Raw genomic sequence first — 13,618 nt, 5'->3', positions numbered from 1 at the left:
ACAATTTACCACCTCACTCACAACAGCGCATAACACTTTTACCTGTTTCAAGACCATGCCGTGCTCGTTTGAAAGCCTGGCCCCTCATTCTTCTTGCACCTAGCCTCTGGAATCCCCTATCCTTTACTCACCTGCAATGATTCATATCTGCATTTTATATTGAATTTATCATTTCTAGTTGTTTCTTCCTTACAATTTGAGTCTTTGTTGTTCCAACTTCATGTTTCTCTCGGATTTGTACATTATGTAAGTTATCTTCAGAATGCAGCTGAATGTTGTTTTTTATTTTTTTAATGAAATGTACAACATATTATTGTGGTGTACATTTTATAGAAGTATAACTCGCAAGTTCATATTTTAGAAATTTTTTTAAGAAACTGCACAGTATTGGGCTCCTGGAGCGTTATCATTTTTTTTCTATAGGCCTCCTTTAAAAATGCCACTTAACAAGAAAGCCTCTGACAAGGCAGTCGATTTCTCATTTGCCCACTAACAAAATAGGAGAAGAATTTGCATAGATGATAATTAAAAATCAATTTCATCCAATCTTAGGCCATGTTTCTGCCTGCATAATAGTGGAAGCTAAATATAGGCCCATGGATTAGATAAACCCCTGTGTTAAATGGACACAGACAGTTAAATACAGTTTCTACTTGCATGTAGCCTTTGTTATCACACCTTTTGTTGTACTCAGAGGCTTTTCTCGGTTCTTCAGTGTAAGCCAACGCTAATCTGTAACAGTATAGTGCCACTTGGCCCAGATGGCAGCCTTGGCACACACACAGCGGCCGTGCCGGATTGGATAAGCAAGGGCATTGCAACAGCTCGCGCGCACCGAGCACTGCAGCAGGTCCCAGGAGTCAAGGTTGACTGCACCGTGTCAGAACAGCACGAGACGCGTGGGCAGGAAGGCCTGCGCGTCCCGGACTCGCGCCTGGGTCGACACTGTTGTTGCGATCCATTATCATAAATGTTTTCTTTTTCAACAGTACAGAAAATAAATAAAAAATGAAACAACAGATAGCATGGTACATTGTGTATCAGAGGAACTTTGACCCACACACTCCCTCGTTTCGATTAGAGTGCAGGAAAACATATTTGTTCCGAATAATTTAATATGTGTATCTCTTGATGCAAAGATATTTTGTAAATAAATTAGATACACTGTCGATTGTATCTTCCTGAATGTTTATTAATATAATGTTTTGTATTTTGGCGAAGTGCTGACTGTTTTGGGGAAGTGCACTACGGGTCACGTTATTGCAGATTAATGGCACAGCTCTTTGGGTAATCAGGGATCCTGATTACCCAAAGAGCTGTGCCATTAATCTGCAATTCAGGGTAGTTGTCTTGTTTGTTTAAAAGTGGACCAAAGCAAGGCTGCAATTCATGTAAGTGTGAGCAGAGCAACCTTTCTGCTCCAATAATACTGACACCACTTCGCTCGGAAGTAGAGAGGCAACCACGCCTTATTCTTTCTGTGCTGTGTAGTAGCGTAGTAAAATACCACGGGCCCTGGTGGAAGGAAAATGGCCACATAGAATGCTGTTGGGATTAGAAAAATATAGCATTCATCAGGTTTCAATGTCCACCTCAGGGATCTGGTCACTGGTGCCACTGTACCTGCTGCACTCGGGGTAGCTACGATCTTGAGCTGTGCGGTCTGCAGCTCATAGGCTAACTCAAGAAGTTTAGGATTAAGAGTATGCACTTTAGACAGTGCTATCATGCAATAATATGCACAACCTGGGCAAGTGGACACAACCATTAAACAAACACTAATACACAGTAGTCTTTTAGCTGGAATCAGAATAGTTGAGCAGCATTACCACTTTTATCCTATTTGGGCCAGTGCTGAATTTGAGCCGGTGGTTTCCGGGGCTTGGCACTGGCACTTCATTCTCAACACTGGCACCTATTACAGGCCGTCACATAGTGGTGCTGTCTGTCTAATTCTGAGATGAGTGCAACAACAGTTGTTTATTTCTTCAATATACATTAAATATGAATAATGTCTGCTGCTCATATCACTTTTATCGCTCTGGGTGGCCTGTAGTCGGAATTGTAACACTTGTAAGCGTGTGATGGCTAGTGATTGTGTTGATACTGTCATTGGCAGCATGACAGGGGCAACGTTTGGTTCAATCTGCAGTGGCTTACTTAGAAGGGCCCTGGCACTTAGGGGCCGATTACGATTGCGGTTAATCCGCATCCTCCGGGCCGGCGGAAGCCACCGCTGGCCCAGAGGATGCGGATTAACTGCTGCGGTAAGAGAAATGACCCCCGTCGAATTAGGATGGCGGGGGGGGTCATCTGCGGAAGGCAAGACCGTCCGCCGCTTTTCCGCCGCGAGACCGTGGCGGAAAAGCTCTAATATGGTGGCGGTGTCTATCAGACACCGCCAGCCATTTTAGGATGCATGGGGAAACATGCATTTCCAGGGCGGGTTTTCCGCCGTGGAAAAGCATGTGGTCTTTGGCTTTTGGGGGCCCGTTGCGGGCCCCCAGGGTGTCGGGGGTGGGGGGTGCACATGGGGGGTACCTATGGTACCCCCCAACATTTACATGCACAAAGCGGCAGGCACCGCGCGGTGCCTGCCGCTTTGTGCATGTAAATGTAACACATGCAGTTTTAACATTGCGGCGGGTGCTGCTTCAAGCAGCACCCGCCGCAATGTAAAAACATACAGGATGTGACCGCCAGGGTGGCGGTCACATCCTAATTTGCATGGAGGGACAGCCGCTGCCCCTGCGGACGGTCCCTCCACCTCTGGGGTGGCGGACGGACGTAAGTCTGTCCGCCATCCTAATCGGCCCCTAATTTTGTACAAATTAAGCACTTCGTTGGGTACATTAAATGGTTTCCTTTGCGTTATCACATTTTAAGGGTAAAATCCATCCAGAAAGTCATTGAAAGCTTGGCCAGGAACTCAGCAATCAGTTTGTCTTCCATTTTTTTCAGACATGAGGTAAAATTGTTCGCTGCTGGATCATTGGTACCCAAACACATAAGATCTGCTGTTTACGCATAGATGTTTTATACATGGATGCCATTTGGTGGTAGTCTGCGGTCACAGCTGTGATGTCTAGTTTGCTTCCTGCTACTCCTTTTACTTCGTTGGTCAACCCTGGCTTCAGCGTAGGCGAAAGTTTTGCCCCCCTCCAGGGGTTGCAACGAAGTGCCAGGAGTTGCAAGGAGCAAGTGAGAGGTCACAGCTGCGACCCCTGACTACCTCTAAATGAAATCCATGGTTTTATAGTGTATTATGACACTAGTGCTGATTAAGACTTAGCCTGGGCAGTGAACTCCGCTCCATTCCAGGAGTTTGAGGAATATTCCGCACTCTGTGCTATGCGGAGTTCTGAAACACTCAGCGGAGTGGAGTTTTTTCCTCGCTTGAGCTCGCCAGCTTCGAGGTGGTGAGAGTGAGCAAGGAAAATCCTCCTCCCGGTGAGATTTCTCAACGCGGGCGCTCAGATTTCTCAACACGGTCGGTCGAAGATGGTCTCAACCACATGTGTTGAGAAACCATCCGTTCGCGTTGAGAAAGCTGCTGCTGGGTAGAAAATCTTCTCAAGATCTAATAAAAGAAGCAGCACCGTCTTGCACTGTGCATGGTGCCATTCCAGCTGATTTTACCACGTGGGGCAAACACCCGACGCTGAAAATCAACATCAATGGCATGACTAAACAAACTCCGCTGCTTGTGGAACTCTGCCAACACCGCCCAGGCCTAGTTAAGGCCCCTTTTTATCATATTCAGGTCTGGTGATAGGCAAACCTTTGGATTTTACTAAAATGAAATTAATAATATGCTCATAGGGGCTTTCTGCCAGCCATCTTCCTCCATTGGTCTGATACTATGTCAATCATATTTTGTCCTGCCCACAGCAGCATACAGCATGTGGCAGTTGTTAAGCCCACTTCCGTCACTGGCTTGTCTTCACTGTAAGTGACAACATTATACTCTTTCACAAGGAGGACACCCACAAAGTTTTGTAAAAAAAAAAACCACATGATAAAACAACGCAAGCATTGACAAAATGTAATGTCTGGTGACGAACACCAGACCCATTGACTTTGCCAATATTAGTGCTCATTGTGGTTTAATCAATATTAATTACTAGTTTACACAACAAATAGACAGGGAAGCCACAAATTTAAAAGCAATTGGTCACTTTATTGACAGATCCAGTCAACACTCATCTCAATGAGACTATTTCCACTGTTGAAGATAATCAAAAAAGATCAGAAATGGATGGATGGACAGATGGATGAAATTTCATTATTGATGACGAAATCACGCATAATTGCCGGCATTTTGCGAAATGCCTGAAAATACAAGCACTATTATCTTCTTGAAAAAAACTGGGCAAAAGGACATATTTTGCCCAAAAAAGTGCAAAATTAATAAGCCTGCATTTGAAGTAAGTATGAGTAATTTTGCGTTATTTGAGCAATTCGAATAATTTCCACTAAGGAAATGACATGACTTTCACCAAGGGCTATAGGTATAGACAGACAGACAGACAGACAGATAGATAGATAGATAGATAGATAGATAGAAAGATAGATAGATAGATAGATAGATAGATAGATAGATAGATAGATAGATAGATAGATAGATAGATAGATAGATAGATAGATAGATCGATAGATATATAGATAGATAGATAGATAGATAGATAGACAGATATATAGATAGATAGCTAGATCCTTTTCTAACTTCATGTGTCTTTCAGCTAAGTGCAAATCTAAAGATGTCATGGTATCCCGAAATGACCGTTGTTTCTAATATGCTAAATATCAATGGGGTTAATTATAATAACAGATTTATAATAAAAACATATAATTATCGAATTCCCAAAAACCGAGAGAATATCACGCGAAAAATAATTAGTTATTCCATTTGGAAGGCATGACTTGACAACATTCATGCATGCATAGCGTGAAGCTGTGAAATGCAAATGCAAGTTAATGCACTAATTCTGTTCCCTTGTTAGTCGACTTACATTAAAGTAACTAAGAAGAAGGAGGCATGTCTGAATCACTTCTGCTACAGCCCTACAGCAGCAGGATTAAAGTTGTTACATTATAACGACCCGTTTTGAATCCATCACAATTATGTGGATTTTTTAAAGGGAGATGTCTTTTCGGGGTAGCTCCTGATTGTTTCAGCCAGAAACACATGAGCTCATCAAAGATGTCATACAAGGGCAGGAATATTATGTTTAATTTTCGTTCCTACACTACACATCATGATTGATTATTTTTGGTGTGAAATGACAACGTCAGCGTGGGATATGCCAAGCAGAGTAACAGGTGAAATTAGTCACAGGCCCACGACCTGGTCAACATTATTTTTTCCACAACTTCTTCTTCTTCCTACATTTTAAATACTAATATGAAAGAATGGTTCGGAAAAATGTTAAGGCATACCGCAAGTTGATATGCTTTAAAGTGCAGTGAAATTGCCAAAGCTGAGGGAGCATCGGGCCTTTGTAAGTTTTTGTCAGTCAGATCTCCGAAAGCTACATGTGGCAGCTCTGAACAAGATCTCCCACCAACACCCGCCGTTTTCATCTTACCTTTGGATTGGAGACATTTCATCATCACTAATTCTTTCCTGAGTACATGGTAGGCTCATGAAGTATTGGTGTGAGTTTAGTTGCGGCTTTGCTTGGTACATGGAACTGGCTTCATGCTTGGTTTATTTTATTCTTTCCTTCCCAAATTATTCACACCCTTGACCACCCCGAATTACCTCAGTTCTTGCCATCCAAACTTCAAACTGCTTGGTAGCACAGGAAAAGCTAGTTTTAATTAATGTCCCCATCAGTTTACCGAGTGATGCAGCTCAACAGACTGGAATATAAATCTTTTGCAATTTCGCTGAGTCTTGACCTTGTCTTGACCAAAAATGTGAACATTACACCTTCAATCCCTACGCACATACTGTTTTGTCATTTACCTCAACCTTCAAATGCATGGTCATCATGCATACTAACTCTTCCATTTGGTCTTCAGTTTCCAGGCTTCTGTCACTGTCTTCTAGTGTGTGGCCTCTTTTGGTACTCTGCATCATGCACTCAGCGTGATTGGCTGACTCACAGTGTTAACATACATTTATTTTGAAGGTATTATGCCTGTCCTTTGGAAGTAGCACTTCTCTTTATTTTTGAGTTGTCTTTGTTTCTATGGATACAATTCACTTATTATGACTTTCAGACGATTTTATAGGAGCTAATTCCCTTAGCATAACTCTCTTTTTTTAATGACATCCATCATATTAAGGTCTCAGCTACAGACATCTTTAGCTGCCTTTTAGCCAGTTCTATTGCTTCCATTCATTACATCTACATAAAGTGGACTATCGGTCAATTCCTTTCTAATGATTGAATGGCTTTGTTGTTAATTTCATTTCCCTTCTGATTGGATGGCTTTTTGTCCCTTTTTTTTAGTTTGTCCTTCCCAGTAGCAATTTTGTCTCACGTAGTTCTAATTAGGCGAGTTGTATCCTTTACACTGCATTCATAAGGGGACTTTTTTCCTTAAGTTTTGTGTCAGTGAGGCTGTCCTGCCTGGGAGGTCTGCTATCTGTTTAGTTATCTAGGAGAATAGTTATAGAAAGGACAATAGATGTAGTAAGAGAGAGTGTGAGCTTCAGATAGGCCCGCTTCAGCAATTGGCTTCAAAGTACTTTTCAAGGTTTGCCATAGGTTGTACGCACTGTCCTTTAAGCCTGCGACATTTCATGGCTGGTGGTGTTGCCCCTAGAAGCATTTAAGTTAATCCACCCTACAAGGAAGATTCCCTCTTTTGCTTCAATGTATTTATATTTAATTTACGGTGTACAACGTTTAGTATTTTTTACTAAAGGCTGAGCTTTTAATTACCCTTTTTATTGTTTCTGCTGGATCTCTGCCATGGAGGGCTTAAAGCCCTGCATAGAGGGTGTCTAGAGATTACAGCTGAATGATTCTGTCTCTGAGCTATTTTGAAATAAAAATACAGGGATAATTTGTGGGCAATACAAATGTCTCTTCCTACCATCATGATTTTCAAGGAGCCACAAAAGAGACTGGCTGGCTTACAATCAGTGGATTTGGTTAAACAATAGTTTACTATTTCAAATTAAATCATAGTGCAGGTGTTCAGTGACTTCTTTCATGGCTATTTGGCAAAGAAGACTATACATATAATGTGACTGCACAGGTAGTGATCGGGCCTGAGCAGTCAGTGGGGCTGTATTACTGCCACTGGCGTTGCTCAAACAGTGAGTAATTTGTGCTGGGCATGCCATCATTGGGACTGGGCAGACAGCCTGTAGGAGAAATAGGATTTAGGAAGACTGCAAGGAGGGTGGCTCAGTGAGTTAAATGCTCACTTCTGGATGCTTTAGTCAAACGTCAAGAGTATGTCGTTTTACAGGAGTGGGCCTGACTTGCCTGTCAGTCGATCTCAGACGCAGCCAGGCACAAGTGGAAAGGAGGGAGCAGCTTGTAGGTACTTACGAAATGCCTGAAAACATTACATTCAGGGTTTTCGTGAGCAGTTCACAAACATGAGCACAAAGCAATATCTGCCTTTTATACTTTGTATAAAACTTCACTGGCAACGTATGTGAAAGTGGCTGTTGCCTACTAAGATCATGGGGCAGATTTACAATCCCCTAGCGCCACTTTTGCGTCACTTTTCCCATGTTAAAAATGACGCAAAAGTGGCGCAAGGGCCTTGTACATCTGCCCCCATATCTTTTGTAAGAAATTAAACACGGCTCTAAAGTGCCGTTTCATCCCTTGCATGTGACTAATTTCAGTTGAAGTGTTTCTTTATTGTGTATTGTATCTCTGCTGGTTTTTACGTGCTTGTTTTACCTGTCAATGAATGTTAGAAGATTAAGCGATGATTATCCAGTTTCACACCTCATAGTTGAACGCCGGGCTCAGTTTCCCTGCATTTCCCGGGACGTGAGATCTTTACAGACAATAAAACAGTATTTTTTATAGCAGCACTTCTTATTGTGTATACTGCCGTACTAAATTGTTTACTATTCAGCTACTTGCTGTTTTATTTTTGTCCTTGAACCAGAAATTCTTTATGGACAATAGGTTCACATCAATTGTAACCTGTAAAAGTATCACAACTTCTGGTTATTGTACGTTTTTCAGTAAATCTTGTGGCTATGCAGGAAAGATGGATGGGTTGTTAACTGCACTTTCATTCCTCTTACAGTCCGGCTTTTCTCACAGTACTGGTAGTACTCTCACACCACTCACACACTAACACGAACACAGTACTGGAAGCACTTTCAACCCCCTCAAAGGCTAGCAGTCATACCCTACCCACAGCACTCCCATACCCTCACAGTGTAGCAGTCAACAATACTAATAACACTCTTGCACTAGTCTGAGTAACATTCACACACTGCCAAAGCACTCTCACACTCTTCACAGACTCAGAATCAAACACTGCAAACATTCTTACACCCAGTCACACACTACTGACAGCACTCTCAACCCGCCATCTCACACAACCAACAGACCTCCACGAGCCACAGCAGTCACAAACTGATGACAGCACTCACACATCTCATGAACCTCACACTGTAGCACTCATACACAACCTTGAGTCCTCTCACATCCCTTTCAGTCACTCACTTCAGACAGCACTCTCACACCACTCACAGAGTAGCAGTTACATGCCAACCGAAGCCCTCCCACATCTCTCAAGATTAGCAGCACAGGCAGGTGTCACAATGCACGTGTCACGAAATACAAATGTGTATGCAATGCATCACAATGCATGGCAGCCATGCATCTTCAAGCATGCATTTGTATGGGCTCTGCAAAAAAGCATTGACAAAGCCAATATTTCGCCTATCATGAGCTGAGACCTATTGGTTTTCCCAATGCTTATTTTTAAACTGGAACTCCTCTAGCTTAATACAGCCTCTTGTTCTTTTGTAATAGCAACCTGCACCACTGTCTGATTCAGTAACATCTCTTTAGTTTCTTTGGAAGCACCTGTAGCTACCAACATCTTCAGACTGGCTACGTATTCATCCACGCTCTCCACCACAGTCTGGTACCTATAGTAAAATTGTGTCTATTTATTCTCATACTCTTTGCAGTATCAAAACACTTTTCAGTGTACTTTTGTGTCTCTCAGTATAACTCCCAGCTTTCCTCATTCTCATCTTTCTCTATATACTGAAGTGGTCAAAAGACTTTTTACACTCAAATAATTGAACAACATAACTTATTTTCTTTCAAAACTATGATCTGGAACATCTAATGCTGCTGGGGGATTTAAGATCTCTTGATCCATTGTGTCCAATTCTCATTAGACACTCATGGACTTTTTAAAAAGCTTTGACAAAGCCAGCCAACTGAGCTAGACAAGTTTTTATGATGGTTACATTTATTTTTATTTTGTATTTCAAGCATATGCCCCAACAATGAACATGGCAGCCATTAGCTTTCAATAAATATTTTAATGTTAAAAAACGATAACCTAAACTTTTTAAAATAGTGCATGTGCTGGTTTTTGGAACATGTATAGAAACCCCTTTTTGGTTTTACTATAAATCACAAGAAAATACGATACTTATTGGCATGAAGGATAGGTATCATTGTTTTTTTGGATTACTGTAACCTGAAGCCATAATTTAAACATAAGGATACCTGCAACATTAGAAAAAGGATAAGGAAAGGAAAGAAAAAAGCTTTGACAACGTAAGCATTGGCCAACCAGCTATGGCAGTGAAGTGCACTTCTTTTTAGACAGGATGTACATATTGCAACATGCAAAATGGCATCACTCACAGTGTGAGGGAACCATGGGAGGAGCGGAGGAGATGTGGTAGAACAGCCACTTATGCGAACTCTGGAATTGGGGACACGGTTCAAGTCCTTTTGTCAGCTCAACATCCTGTGATTCTGGCTAAATCTCATACCCGTGCTAGAAAGCTGAATCCAACCTTATGTAATGCAAGCTGGTGCTCAAGTGTAGTGTTCTAATGCCCTTGGGCCAAATTTGTGCTCTATAAAAAAGCCAAAATATGACAGATGTGGACTATGTCCATGGTCTATTATGTAATAAGCGGGAACAAAATGTGAGTTGCAGTTTTCAGACCAATGGATGAAGAGGACTGATCTAAAGGTATACTTGTATGTATGTTTTATTTATGAATTTGTCTGTCTACATGCAGCTAACAAAGCAACTAACCCTGTCTCTGGGCCAAGCTTAAAAATGTTGCAGTCATAAATCACTGCTGCCATACTGGCTTACTCATGACTAAGCACAAAAATGTGTTCATAATACACATTTCTTAATTGTCATAGTTAATATTCTACTTCTTTTGTACATAATGATAATGCTGGCACAGAATGCATGAAGTGAGTCATGATTCTTTCACATAGACACACTGCAGGATCACTAACGTATCGATGTATGCAATATCGAAAACCAAAAACTGGATAGTCTATATCAATAACAAAAATATTGACTTCCTATTCTTAACTAGTAAAACCACAAATATCGTTGTTAAAAATATTGTTTTTTGCTTATATCAAAAACACAAATATTGGTAACAAAAATATTGTTACCATTAAATAAACCTTTGATATGTCAGAAATATCAATTCACACAATATCGACTACAACAACATCACCAAAAGAATTAAATTATCACTAATAAGTATTCATGAATAATATTTTATGAACAACATATTTTAAAATAAATCAAAAGCATTTTCTACACATGTTTAAACTAAAAATAAATATATTACTTCACCAAAATATTGACCATTTTGCTTAATAAATCATGTAACTAAAATCATAACAATACAACCCAAAGAAATATTACCATTTTCTACCAAGACTTTAGGCAACAGCCTAATATATATATTAACCCTGGGCAAAGCACTACGCTACGCTTGTGTAGTTTGCGCTACTTCGCACTACGCAAACTGAACGTATTACAGTGGAAACACGCATAGCGTAGCGTAGTGCAGTGGTAATTTTTTGCTTGCTCGCCTTCCTCAACGTCAAGTTGGCGACAGCGAGCAAGTAAAATGACATCCCGACGAGACTTTTTCCTCGTTCCCGATCAGCAACTTCAAGTTGCCGATCGTGAGCGTGGAAAATAAACCTCCCGGCAAGATTGTCAACGCGGGGAGGTCAGGTTTCTCAGTGTTCGCGTATACTCGCGACCGCTCACGATGAGAAACTACCAGTCCGCGTTGAGAAAGCTGCCACTCGAGTAAAAATCTACTCAAGCGGCAGAAAACGACAGCTCGCACTTTACAAGATGCCGTTTTCAATGATTGCGCAGTGCCGAATTCTTGTCCGCACTGTGCAATCATTGAAAACGGCATCTTGCACAGTGCGAACAGGGTACTACACAGTTCGCGTAGTGCTACGTGTAGCTCGGGTAGTACGAAGTTCACTTCGCTTACCTACGCGTAGCGCTACTTCGCAAACTATGCCCAGCCCTAATATATATATATATATATATATATATATATATATTCACTGAAAAAAACATAGGTTATAGACCATATATAGTTAGGAATTAGCATTTAAGAAACCTTTTTTTTACTCACACAAAACCATTGAAATTCCATATATAGTTAGTTGCACTAACTATATATCGCGCACCCGCAATCCACTGCTGATGATGTCACATATTACATCATTCATGACATGGTCAGTGACATCACTGATGACATCTCAAATGACATCACTGATGACATCACTGATGACATCTCAAATGACATCACTGATAACATCTCAAATGACATCCCTGATGACATCACTGATGACATCTCAAATGACATCACTGATGACATCTCATTTGACATCAATGGTCACATCACTGATGATATCATTCATATGACAATACAATGCATCTCCTCACACTTTAATATAACCTCTGTTACACCCAGTGTTAAATACAGAATATAATTTTTTAAACCATTGACACACCAATACTAGTTACTACATACGCACTCAGTGATTCCTACGTCTACACACACATTCACTCATTCACCCATACAATCATTCATACATACAATCACTCATCTTTACAACACTATCATATGCACTCATACACCTATACAGACACTCACACTCTGCCACTCATCCATGGAGTTACTCACACACCTAGTCAGTCCTGTAAAGAATCAATGACACTTCCATTTTCTAATCTATACAGTTAAACATAGAGTACCTTACATTTTCAAACATATACTAACACATACTTACTCTCTTATACAATCATTGATACAAGAACACATTGATCTGCACAGAGTCAGACATCTCCCAGCCAGCCACACACACACTCAGTCTCCCATACAAATACTTGGACAATCAATCAATAACCCATATAGTTACTCATATAGCTACTGATCAACACATGCAGCACTTTACAGAACAACAGACATAATGATGTACAAATTAAGACAGTTTAGTCACTAACCCATGCACTCAGTGAGACACATTTAATCACTTACTCATTCATAAAGTCAGTCACGCACCTACTAAATCTTTTATTTAGGCACTTCTACATCTACTCATTTTTCAATATGTAAAACATATTTAAACTTTACAGAAACACACAGTCAATGGATGATGTCATTTGAGATGTCATCAGTGATGTCATCAGTGATGTCACTGACCATGTCATGAATGATGTAATATGTGACATCATCAGCAGTGGATTGCGGGTGCGCGATATATAGTTAGTGCAACTAACTATATATGGAATTTCAATGGTTTTGTGTGAGTAAAAAAAAGGTTTCTTAAATGCTAATTCCTAACTATATATGGTCTATAACCTATGGTTTTTTCACTGAATTTTCAAGGTTTTGTAAATGCTAATTCCTAACTATATATGGTCTATAACCTATGGTTTTTTCAGTGAATTTCATTGGTTTTTTAAAAGCTAATATCTATAGCTGTAAAATGTATTCTTCTTTAAATCAAAAAATATATTTTATATGTTTATTAATAATTTTTTTTATTATTATTTTTTTTTGTTCGCTCCTGGTTCGCGAACCGGGAAGCTTCCCGTTAGCTCAATGTGGTGCCGCGACCCGGTCCGAGAACCAGTAAACGTTCCGTTTGCGCAACTGCCGCGTTAGAAATCAACATCGTGACGCGTCGCGGAAGCGCGACGTATCGCGTTGTCGCGTAATGCGTCTTATGATGCGCCGCGTTAGCGCACCCGGAAGTGCTCTGGTACGCGAACCGCGGCGCGGAGCGCAGCTCCCCGGAAGCGATCCGGGGCGCGTGGCGAAAGCGCGACGTATCCCGTTGCCGCGTAATGCGTCTTATGACGCGCCGCGTTAGCGCACCCGGAAGTGCTCCGGAGCGCGAACCGAGGCGCGAAGCGCAGCTCCCCGGAAGCGATCCGGGGCGCGTTCCGCAGCGCGTAACTTAAGCGTAACAGGTCATGTGACTTGTTAATAAAACTTTTCATTGGTTCATTTCACTTTTGGTTTCCTAATGATGTAAGGCTAGGTCATGTGACCTAAAAATAACACTTTTCATTGGTTTAGACCTATTTTTTTTCCAAAATGATGAAAACCCCTCCTTCTTTCTTTACTCTGACT

This window comes from Lissotriton helveticus, chromosome 12 (assembly GCF_964261635.1).
Source record: "Lissotriton helveticus chromosome 12, aLisHel1.1, whole genome shotgun sequence".
Taxonomy (NCBI): domain Eukaryota; kingdom Metazoa; phylum Chordata; class Amphibia; order Caudata; family Salamandridae; genus Lissotriton; species Lissotriton helveticus.
The sequence above is the reverse complement of the archived record's forward strand: the minus strand, read 5'-3'. Positions refer to the sequence as shown.